General features: G+C 32.3%; 1 pseudogene; it reads right to left on the reverse strand.

Moving 5' to 3' along the window:
- Positions 1-229: 229 nt before the first annotated feature.
- On the reverse strand, positions 230-1,344 carry LOC119084535 (annotated as a pseudogene).
- Positions 1,345-11,120: the final 9,776 nt, after the last annotated feature.

The following is an 11,120-nucleotide window of genomic DNA, read 5'->3' on the forward strand; positions in this document are numbered from 1 at the left end:
TTATGTTGAAGCATTCATATACATTTTAGAGTAATAGCTTAAAGGTGATAATGATTGAAATAAAATGAAATTGTACCAGCTTTAAGTTGGAACATCAATAAGCCCTTTGATTTTCCGATTCATCAACTGAACGCATTAGCTTGCGAATTATTTATTTATTTCAATTGCGAGTGAATGCATATACGTAAATTCAATATAATCAATAAATTCAACGATTTGGTAAACTTACCTTGTTCATATAATATCTGACGAACTCCATCGACTGTTCGAGAGCGTATGTATCACTTGAACAGGAATCAATGACTAAAGTTCTAGCGTTATATTTGGCAATATGTTAGGATCCTCATTGATCAAATCAATAGCGTACAGCATAGCCTCCAAACCGTTGCACACCCTATTTGAATATCAGGAAAGAGATTTTATGTAATTTTGCTTTTACAATTGAAACAATGGCAAGCAAATAAACGAGGACATTGACCTCTTCTGTACGGATATCTAATTTTTAAATGATAAGAACAAGCAATAGATTCTAGATAATTATCGACGTAAAAGATTTTACAATCTGTTGACTAAATTTAGATCGAAAAAGGAAGGCAGGGATTTCATTACGTACTTATTTGGACTTATTTTGATAAATACAACTAGTCACAATCAAACTGACAATGTCCAAACAGTTACGTACTCATATCCATTTCGATACCGTCGGGTTAGGCTATAACGTCATCTCTTGTCAAAATAAAAATTTGGAACCACTATCTACTATTGCTTGCAAAGCTACACGGAAATGAAATTGTCGCAAATGACATCAGATAATAAAATCGTTTCAATTCGAGTTCCGCAAGTATGAATGGTAAAGCTAAAAATCATAAATCGCTTCACTTACCTTTTCCTTTTTGATATCACCGCACGGATACTCATTATTCGTATTAATCTGTTCGTGCATAGGAAATATGCCACCTAACACAATATCACCTCGTGTTCGCATCAGTTTTTTATTCGTCTCCGAATCATATTGATAGGCACCAACAGTAGCACAGTAAATGATTATCGAAATGAATAAATAAATTGAATGAAAACCAACAGTCTTATCACCCACATTCGATCGACTTTGCATATGTGATACCGTACGTGACCAAATCGATGTTTTCCGAATCATTTCAATGTGTGAATTTAAAGTCGCTGTTAACTTTGTTGGGATAAATTGTCTAAGTATTATTCAAATTGGATTGTATATCACCAGTGCACATTCTTCGATTCATTTTGAAGCTTTCACGTTATTCCAGTTTTTCTTCAAGTCTTTTTTAATATTGATATTACACCAGCTTCCTTACACTTGGTGAATGTTTCGGATTATCTGTACGTATCGAAATATCAACATTAGAAAACATAAATCAGCCGGAAAATTTAATCTTATTATATTACGCACGTAGAAATAAATAAATCAAAAATTTATTGTTGGCTTTTTGTTGGTATAATGATCTTTCACCAGGTGTATTGTAAATAATTTGCAATTTCATAAACATAAATCGTTTCCGCTTATTAATTTCAAATCGGAAAATAATTTGAGTTATGGTCCATGCTATAATTGCAATCGTTTCAATGTAACCAATGGCATCGTTACGTTGGCAAAGTCATTTATAGCTCCAGCAGAAAATCGACGTAAATTTAAGATCCAGCTATGTATGACAAAATGGGAAAAATGAAGACATCACTTGGTTTAATTTTAAATGGAATGCTTTAAAGTGACGGAGTCATCTTGTATGTTTTCTACATATATATGCGGACAATAAATTCCTTGCATTTCTTTACTCCTCTCAACAACCTTTTTATCTTATTTGGTAGCTTTGACTAAAGGATTAAATGATGAAGTGATATTTTAGATACTTAGCTTACGCTTCGAAGCACTAGAAAATTCTTCTTTTTAACGGATTAGATCTAATTTTTCGATTTATTCTATTACCACTATATATACATCCCTTCACATAAAGTTAACTAAAACGAATACAAAATTCAATTATTTTTTTTCTCTGTAAACCAAAGTAAATGATGGAAGAGAAATCTTTTTTAGTTTTCTCTAGGGTGTGTACGCGTCGCGCTACCACGCTAGCAGCAATCAAACTTGTGTAATACTTTTTTATATTTTCTCGCGCGTGATGTGGTATACAAATACATTGTTTCGATATATAAAAATACATGCTATAGATACACACTCATCGCGCGTTCATCTTCTTAGTGGGGTAGAGATTCTTTTCCCTTGAAATGAATAAAATAAAAATAAAAACCAATTTTAACAAAAAACTTAAATCTTTCGTGAAAATTTTTTTGAATAGGTTTATTCAATCCAGAAGGATTTTTTTTTAAACACACTATGTGGTAGCTGGATTTGGTAATGCGCTGTTGAAAAGAAAAACTTTCCCTATTTTCACCATCTTTTTCAAATCTTTTACATTATCAACGAAAATGAATGATTATCTTATGTCAGTTTGAATAATTAAATCGTTCATTTCTTTGGAATTTATTAAAGATCTAGTTATTTTGCTTTATACACAAAAAGAAAATTGCTAAATTGTGTATGAAAGGGAATTTTGCCAGTTCAAGAATTTTATGCTTTTAATTATTCAAGTAATTGAACCACCGCAAGAATTTTTAAATATTTTCTTTTTCTACCTCTTGTCTGGTTAGGTGAGTACGATAAATATTTCACACCAGGACTGGAAGCAGATTGCAGAATCACATTTTTTTTGTACATTTACTTCACGTAGATTTATATTAATAAATAGTACTAATAACAAGCTGAAACTTTAGTTTTTCATAATTTTCCCAGAATGAAAATTAAATGGAAATTTTAAAAATACCAAACTGTTCAAAAAATTCGTAATGGGAAAACGTTGTCTAGGCTTTTTGCAACAACTTTCGCAACCACTTTGAAATACAACTACTTGACTAAAGAAGTTGCAAAGGCCGTAAAGGGAAGATTATCCAAAGGAGCTTTTGCAGCAATTTTACAAATGAAAAAGTGAAATAGGTATTTGCTTAATAAAATAGGCATTGCCATCCACGTCAAGAATGAATGAAACATTTAACGAAACTTAAGTGAGGTTACGTCTGAAAGTAGAAGATGATCTATAACATTTTTGACAACAAAAACTAAGGAAAAATCTATTTTCTCTCAACGTGAGAAAAAGTTTTGAACTTTCTCACTACAAATGTCATTCGATTAATCGCCAACAGAACACCATTTTTTTATAACCTTTTGAGTAGAGAAAATGAGATTAGTCACACCGAATACATGAAAAAATTATTATCTTAAGTACGAATCATTCACTTTAAGCTGTCTTTCCGGTAAAAAGAAGTTCCTATTCCGTAAAAAACCGTCCTAAAATATATGATAAAGAACATAAATTTTCTGCCGCAGTCAAGGAATTTGATCGAAAATTGATAATGTCATTTGACAAAAAAAAAATCAGCTCAAAAGGTTTGCATAATGTAATATACGATTCATTATGTAGGACGAAAGTTATCAAAGTAACAGTTAAAATGTAGAAATAGGTCAAAGTTGTTGCATTATAACGAAAATAATTGAAAAGAAAATTTTTCGTTCCCCAAAAAAAAAGACGAAAGAAACGTATCAAAAGGAAGAGGATGATGTACTTTCGGTTCAATAAATTTTTGAAATGAATACGAATTATTGTCCGTCCATACATGGTGTACTATATTGAAAGATTTCTGCTATATCTCAGCGACGAGTCGACTACCCGAAATTAGAAAATTGTTAAAAGTTCCATCCATTTTATAAATTATATCCCATATGCTCATGTTCATAGAGGAAATACATTATGTATTGTATGGTGAATTAATTGAAAGTTTGCTACAACTTTTACAGCAATGAAAATCGTCATCGTCATCTTCTTAAATTCGTTTTTGTCGTACCTTATTTTGGGAAAACTTTTTACCATTCTTAATAGAACGATATCGTACATTTATATGGTTAATACGGCACTTTACACCCCGTAGTGAAGCTATTATGATGATAGTTCCCAGAAGCGGATTACGAAATGACTGTAGGTATTACGTTGTGTTATGGTAATATTGCAAATACGAAACTAAATTTTCATAATCTGCATAAAACATATTCAGTTAATTAAATTGCCGCTTCATCTGAACATAGAGTCTATAAAAAAAACTGAGGAGAATCGGAGAATCAACAAAAGAAGATTTACGTGTTTCACTATTTATGTGTCGAAGGTCGAATGAATGTAGTTCATTTTTCCCCAATGAAAACGATAAATTCCTTCAATTTGTAAAAATAGTGCTTCGATGGAAAAAACGAAAAATCAGGTCCTTCCGAAAACAGTAAAACTTTTCTCTAATTTGTTCTGGAAAACATTCCGACTTTGCAGCTACTATTCATTTGTAGACAATGTACACTCCTGAATCGTAGTTATTTACAAAGTCTAACAATCTTTTCTAAGAGCTGTATAGTCGACTTGTAAAAGCAAATATTGCAAAGTTTTACAACAAAAAGGCTAATGTGTGTATGACATGAATACTATGAATAGTATGCAAAGCTACGAATATATATTTTGCAAAGTGGGGTGCTTACAAAGTTTACAAAGTGACGTGCTGAAACTTTGAATCAGCAATTAAAATCTGTAAATTGTTATTATATTTAACGTGATTTGGTTAACACGACACTACATTTTAGTTCAATAAACATTTTTGCAATAACCGAATATATTACTAATGGTGGTTTGTCAACATTATGGTAATGAGGAAAACAAGGAATAATAGAACCCTAAATTGAAACTACCACCATTAACAAAGCGAAAAATATCACCCAAATCCATCCTCAATTTACATGCTTTTGTGTATCTACACAAGCTTCGCACACATGTTTATATGGCAAAAGTTTTTCAATAAAATTTTCGAAACATTAAATTGCCGGAAAACATACATCTCTGCTAAATCGTTTATAACACCTGAAAACGGAACATAATATTACGTTGATTCTTACTCGATCAGAATCTCAGTCAATTTGATATTACTACGAATTACGTGGGCACTGAATTTATAAATAAAATGCTGACTGTGTCGCTGATTTACTGTATAATAAGATCTCTTTACGAAAAAAAGAAGAAGAAAAACGATGAAAATCCTATTCTACGAATTCAATGCTAACGGAGTTCATATCTTATTATGATCAAGAAAATGTTTTCTTTTTCTGTCCGAGTAGAATGTATTTAACTGTGAAAATGTTGTTAAAACATCTGTTCGGTAAAATGTATGATTTGCTGTAATGTTTATTATGAATTGGTCAGAATAATGAATTGTGTGTAATTTGCGGATTATTAATCTAATTTCGACCAATTCCTTTGTAATCCAATCAAGTAAATATTATTTTCCGTTTGTTGACTTTCCGATTATTATCACACATTGCAGACATGAGCGCCTTCTGAATATTTTGTTGAGGCCGCGCGGCGGTAAAGTAGTCATAAAGCTACTGACTAGACATCTAGAAATGTAGGTGATATTTTGGTATTTAAAATACAAATTTGTAAGAAAGCCTTCAGTTTTTAGTCATTTAGAAATTAATTCATCAAAATTTTGCAGTAAAATTTCATAAAATTGATTTCTTACCTCTAACAGACTGAAGTCAGTTTAACTTCTTTTTATTTACGAATCGGTGGATTAAGTTTTCAATTCACTTTCATTTATTAAAACTCTGTTAAACTACTGAGACGATTCTTATCATGTTTTTGAAATTTTGTCAGGTTGAATTATAGACTTATAACAGAATTTACTTATAACAGAATTTTTGTAGCCATCACCCACATACTTTCTCGACTATAGAACTTCTGCCGACACTTTTTCAATTGCGCTCATGTCTGATTCCATAAATTGTGATAGAAAAATGTCTGTGTTCTCTGAGAACTGACACTGTATATGAAATTGCATCTACTTTTTTGAACAGCAATTTTATAATTAGAACATCGAACTATCTGGTACTTGAATCTCCGGATTGCGTCTTTCGAGCTAGGACGTGAGCATTAACAAATAAAATTTTATCTTTGAAAACTCCGTGCTTCTCTTTTACCTAGTAAAAATGCAGACGAGAAAATTCCAGCAATTTAACAATCGAAGTTTATAAGGAAGCCAATTAAAATAAGTAAAGCTTATTATCTAACAAATTCGACCTTATAAAGTTGAACATTATAAGCATGATGGAACCACTTCAGTCGTTCATTTCATATATTTTATCCGAAGGCGGATATTAACGAGAAGATAATAATTCTCTCCATTAACTGTAAAACTTTCTGCGAGCAATATTTAAATTAGAAAATTAATTGGAATCAATTCGCTTTTAATATGCGATCAATTTTCCGTATAATTTTTTCAACAAAAAACCTCGTAACGGAGAATACATTGGCTGGATCTTAAACATAGTTAAAATTTAATTTTGTTTATAAAACATTATTTTTTATAATGTGCAAACAGTATATGGTGAAGCACATCATTAAAATTCGATTAGGTAAATAAATTTTAAGTTTTGTTGTTGTTGTTCGCTGCACAGGAAAAATTAATTTAAAGTTTTCTAGAATTGTGTAATGTAAATCAACCAACTGCTACCGAATTTGTAATTTTGTTTGTAAATTCACACGCGTCCTTTAAATTAACAGATAATCTTCTCTGGCAACAACTTTTTCCTTTAATTGCCAATTTAGAGTTTACATTACACTTATTAACTGGCAAGCACTAATGTTTACTTCAATGTTTTAAGCTTTTAATTTTTAAACCTAAAAGCAAAAACCGGAAACATTTATTTTTCAAGTTCTTTAATTGAATTTCATTAGTTTTTGTTTTAAAGAAAAATCCGAATTACATTAATTCGTTTCTAGATGCGATCATCATCATTTATTTGAACACACTAAACTGATTTACCGCACAGTGTTTCGCAATATTTTCAACGTGTTTAGATTTTGGTATTTACACTCCAAAAATATGATAACAACTGAACGAACTGAACGTCTGGTGCAAGAAATATTGCCTTCATCCCGAATTAGCAGCACACAATGTAAACCGTTCCTGCGTAGCGCGCGCGATGTGAATATAGGTGCTGTGTATATGAAAAGTGTATAAAATTTGCTCTCAGCTCCAGGTCCCCGAGAAGAACCTATGTAATCGAACAGTCACAGATGATCTGAAAACTTTTAAGTGAAAAGAAAATATACAAAAAAAATAACGAAAAATTACACACACTATATGAAGGAGCATTTCAAATGCAATGTGCGGTGCTGTTCCGTTTCACAGAAAGTTTTCTCAATTTTCGGTGATGGAGAAACCTGTTTTCCCCGTTTCTATCGTCTGTGGATTCTGCGAGAGTCTTGCAGGAGAGGTCTTACTCGTTTGGAAATCAATTGGTAGAGTAGTCCTTTGACAAATAGATGAAATAAGGAAATATTTATCTAAAAAAAATATTTACAATTGTGCGGTTCTAAGGAGAACGTGGTATTTAGCTCTTTAAAGTAGTTGCGCGCATGCTTCAATATTCCCCGTTACACTTCTATTCAAAGTTCAACATTATTAAATTGTCGTATATGTTTTGTAAATATAATACATTCCTAATGAAATGACACAAAAGGCTAACAAATGTATGCCCATTTCAATTACCCCTTCAGCAGTCTCGTCAGTTAGTGTTTCAATAAATTGTTTCAATTCTCGAGAGTTGATACATTCTCATTTTAATATTTTAATTTCTTCGTGGCAAGATGTACAGGAGGTGAAATAACGCGGTCTATTGCCGTTTAACAGTGAAATTACAATGAAGAATGGAAATGAAAATTTAATGTCTTTAGAAATAGGAACTTATGACAGAGTTTAAAAAAATGAAATTTTTATATAAAAACCAGTTGTTGTTGGCAATGGCCTTACTCTTATCGCATCACTCCGTCTATTTTGGTTTGCCTTGCATGGCCCTTACCAAATTTTCATTCATTAAAAACTAGGCCCCACCACTTGGGTGGGTCATTTCCCTTGACTGACTATCAATACTTTCAATAATTCCAGTCCCAGTTGTCTTACCATTTTTAAAAAAGCTGTTGTTTTGAAAAACACAAAATTATAGTCAGATGAAAAAGCGAAACAAGAATGGTCTCTTTGCTACATCATTAATTGAGTATCTCTTTTATTTTCAATGGGCGTTTAGAAAACTTAAAATTTATTTAATTTTCCTAAGAGCTGCGTGAGTCGAAGGTTCAGCGAGCGATGCTTTACATCCAATAAGTATGAGTACTTAAAAACGCTTTTAAAATGGCATATTTTTTGCCTACCTCTTGAATAAATTAAACTCGTGTGAATTACGGCCCTCGCTTCGCTCTGGCCGCAAAGTTCACACTCGTTCAAATATTCATAAGCCTAAGCATGGAAAATAGGAAATTATAACAAGATGTGATGAGGAGAGGCATTTTTGAGTATGTTATACATATACATATAGAAGAATACAAACAAACAAACGATTGAATATTGTCTCCTAAAAAGCGCAATGAGTGGAAGGTCTAGCGAGGTACGTTTAACTCCTAATATGAGTCTCCTATATAGTCTACTAAAAGCGCTGAAAAGGTGGCGTATTTCTTGCCTACCTCTTGAAAAAATAAAACTCGTGTGAAGTTCACACTCGTTCAAACATTTTAGGAACGAAAAAAATTCTTTTATAAAACTCGTGTGAAGTTCACACTCGTTCAAACATTTTAGGAACGAAAAAAATTCTTTTAAGAATACGGATTTCACGCAAAAATTGTCGTATATCCCAGATTACTAGTCCAATTAAATTCCAATGTTCGAGTTTAACCACATGAATTACGCTACTAGTCGAAATTTATTTTTGAAGCCTCTGCAAGCAAAAACTCTTTTGGGAAGTACTTCTTAATTGTTAGACCAGAAATCCAGAATTTCACAACTCGTCAAATAAGAAATTTTACTGGAAATCCGTTGCAAAAATGTCGTGGTATAACAAGTTATGTTCAAAATTTGAAAATTGGGTAAAAATTACTCAAGTTATCGCGCGGTAACAAGAGAAAGCGTCTGTGTAGAATTTCTCCCATCTCGTTGTTCGAACGGATAATGTTCTGCAAACTCAGCCTCAAGAGTTTCAATCTTCGTCGAATAACACAAAATCTTTGAAAATCGGATAAGAATTATGGAAGTTATCGCGGTAACAAGTAAAAAAATCTCTTGAGAATTACTCCCATCTCATTACTCCAATATTGCCCATCTACGAACTTAACCTCATGATTTTCATTCTCCGTCGATTAAAACCAAAATTTTGAAAATCGGTAAAGAATTACTCGAGTTATCGCGTCCACAAGGAAAAGCGTCTGTGTAGAATTTCTCCCATCTCGTTCTTCTAACATAATCCATCTGCAAACTTAACCTCAAGAATTTCAATCTTCGTCGAATAACACAAAAAATGTGAAAATCTGATAAGAATTAGGGAAGTTATCGCGGTAACAAGGAATAAAATTCTCTTGAGAATTACTCCCATCTCATTACCCCTATATCTACGAACTTAACCTCATGATTTTCATTCTCCGTCGATTAAAACCAAAATTTTGCAAATCGGTAGAGAATTACTCGAGTTATCGAGTCCACAAGTGTACGGACGTTTTCTGTATTTAAGGTTTTTTGCCAATGTAGAACATTTTCAAAATATCAAAGTGAACTTAGCGTTACGGACATTTAAGGGTATTTTCTTTCATAAGACCCTGACTTTCAGTCAAGGGAATTATATGGGTGAATCCACGTAAAGTGTGATAATAGCTTTCTCTTTCACTCTCTTACCAATTGTACATGGTATTGTGAAAAACCGCTCTACAAAATGCATTGTCACAAATGGTAACATAGCTCACGGCATCTTCTTTCTCATTTTGTTTTGATGCATATTCGTAGATCGAGCCAGAAAGAAATATTTTTCAGTAACGTAGCTCACGATGGATTTACCCATATATGCGACAAATTTTAAAAGTATCAGATAAGTTTATGCCCAACCGGCCCATTGGAGGCCTCGGACTCATTTAAACGAATTAACTCTACATTCATGCAAGTTTATAAACGTTATATTATACAAATGTATACTCTTATGAAGCGAAGCATCTGTTATGAACTGGACATCGACGACAAACATAAGCAATGAGCTCCGGCTCTTTCCTCTTACATAGAAAATTGATGTTAAAGCTATTGAAGTAACAGATGTGTTTTGAAACATTAGAAATAAATTCAAATAGATAGAGTTATAGATAATTATGATTTTATCCTGATACGTTTGCCACCACAAACATTCAATAGAAAACGATTTTCTGGAACCAGCCTAGAAAATTATTTTTGTAATCTTTTTAAAGTGCTGGGTTTCCTTAGTGAAAAAGCAGAAAACTTTTAAGAGAAAACCTTCAAATTTTTTATAAGAAAATTTAAAAATATCCAGATATATCTAGATAGTTGACGAAAACCCCTAAGAGTCGAGATAAAAAGTCTCTGTCACTCGAAGTTACGATTTTTCACCAACCGATCTGAAGTAAGGAAATCTCAATTTCCTAATGGCCTTTAATAACACTACAGTCTTTAACATCTAAGAAACAGCCACTGACGAGATTTTCAAATTAATCACATTCCACATACATTACACTGTAATATGTTTGCTAAATTTTTTGAATCGAATTAATTTGAAGCCACACTAAAGTAAGTATTCAGCCGATTCGTTTTGACAAATCAGTGGAGTGTGTTAATCACAAAATAGTGGTTTCCCCCTCGGTGGAGTGTATGTGGAATGTGATTAATCGTCAGTGGCTGGTTCTTAGATGTTAAAAACTGCAGTCCTCAACGTTATATACTGGTGAAAGGTTTAGATAAAGACATATCAACGAAACATTGTCACCATTCTTTATCATTTCTTAGCGAGTGACTGAATTCCATATCATAATTTTTTCTTCATGTTAATCATTCTCTATGATTCACAGTAACTCAGATTTTTCTGTTCAAATCACTCCTTATCGTGGTGAAATTCTGACTTGATGCGCCATATAAGACATAAAATTAATTTTTCTTATTTCAATTCTCGTTGAAGTCACAGA

Source organism: Bradysia coprophila, unplaced genomic scaffold (assembly GCF_014529535.1).
Source record: "Bradysia coprophila strain Holo2 unplaced genomic scaffold, BU_Bcop_v1 contig_754, whole genome shotgun sequence".
In the NCBI taxonomy this organism is placed as follows: domain Eukaryota; kingdom Metazoa; phylum Arthropoda; class Insecta; order Diptera; family Sciaridae; genus Bradysia; species Bradysia coprophila.